We start from the raw sequence: 1,449 nt of genomic DNA, 5'->3' as shown, positions 1-1,449 counted from the left end.
ATAGATCTAACGGTGACAACCATCTCCTTTGATCAGATTCATGATATGGCGATTCACTTTCCTCTCGTCTTCCCCAAGCAACAGAGGCGAAATAAAGAGGAAAGGAGGCGAAATAAAGAGGAAGGGAGGCGAAATAAAGAGGAAGATAGGCGAAATAAAGAGGAAGAGAGGCGAAAAAATAAAGAGGGAAGGAGGCGAAATGAAGAGGAAGGGAGGCGAAATAAAGAGGCAAGGAGGCGAAATTAAAGAAGAAGGGAGGCGAAATTTAAAGAGGAAGGCCGGCGAAATAAAGAAGAAGGGAGGCGAAATTTAAAAAGGAAGGGAGGCGAAAATTAAAGAGGAAAGGGAGGCGAAATGAAGAGGAAGGGAGGCGAAATGAAGAGGCAAGGAGGCGAAATAAAGAAGAAGGGAGGCGAAATAAAGAGGAAAGGGAGGGCGAAAATAAAGAGGAAGCGAGGAGAAATAAAGAGGAAAGGGGGGCGAAATAAAGAGGAAGGGAGGCGAAAAAAAAAGAGGAAAGAGGCGAAATAAAGAGGAAGGGAGGCGAAATAAAGAGGAAAGGAGGCGAAATAAAGAGGAAGGGAGGCGAAATAAAGAGGAAGGGAGGCGAAATAAAGAGGAAGGAGGCAAATAAAGAGGAAAAAGGGGGCGAAATAAAGAGGGAGAAGGGAGGCGAATAAGAGGAAGAGAGGAGAAATAAAGAGAAGGGGGCGAAATTAAAGAGGAAGGGAGGGAAAAAAAAAGAGGGAAAAAGGGGAAAGGGAAAATAAAAAAGGAAGGGGGCGAAATAAAGAGGAAAGGGGAGGCGAAAAAAGGAAGAGAGGAGAAATAAAGAAGGAAGGGAGGCGAAATAAAGAGGAAAGGAGGCGAAATAAAGAGGAAAGGGAGGCGAAATAAAGAGGAAAGGAGGCGAAATAAAGAGGAAGGAGGAAAATAAGAGGAGGAGGCGAAATAAAGAGGAAGAGAGGCGAAATAAAGAGGAAGGAGGCGAAATAAAGAGGAAGGGGGGCCCGAAATAAGGGGAAGAGGCAAAATAAAGAGGAAGGGAAAAAAGAGGAAAGGAGGCAAATAAGAGGGAATGGGAAGAAAGGAAAAAAAGAGAAGGGGGGGCGAAATAAAAGGAAAGGAGGCGAAATAAAGAGGAAGGGAGGCGAAATAAAGAGGAAGGGAGGCGAAATAAGAGGAAGGAGGCGAAATAAAGAGGAAGGGGTCGAAAAAGAGGAAAGGAGGCGAAATAAAGAGGAAGGGAGGCGAAATAAAGAGGAGGGAGGCGAAATAAAGAGGAAGGAGCGAAATAAAGAGGAAGGAGGCAAAAATAAAGAGGAAAGGGGAAAGGCGAAATAAAGAGGAAGGGAGGCGAAAATAAAAAAGAGGAAGAGCGAAATAAAAAAGGAAAAAGGGGGAGGCAAAAAATTAAAGAGGAAGGGAGGCGAAAAAAAAATAAAAAAA

Source organism: Penaeus monodon, chromosome 19 (genome assembly GCF_015228065.2).
Source record: "Penaeus monodon isolate SGIC_2016 chromosome 19, NSTDA_Pmon_1, whole genome shotgun sequence".
In the NCBI taxonomy this organism is placed as follows: domain Eukaryota; kingdom Metazoa; phylum Arthropoda; class Malacostraca; order Decapoda; family Penaeidae; genus Penaeus; species Penaeus monodon.
The sequence above is the reverse complement of the archived record's forward strand: the minus strand, read 5'-3'. Positions refer to the sequence as shown.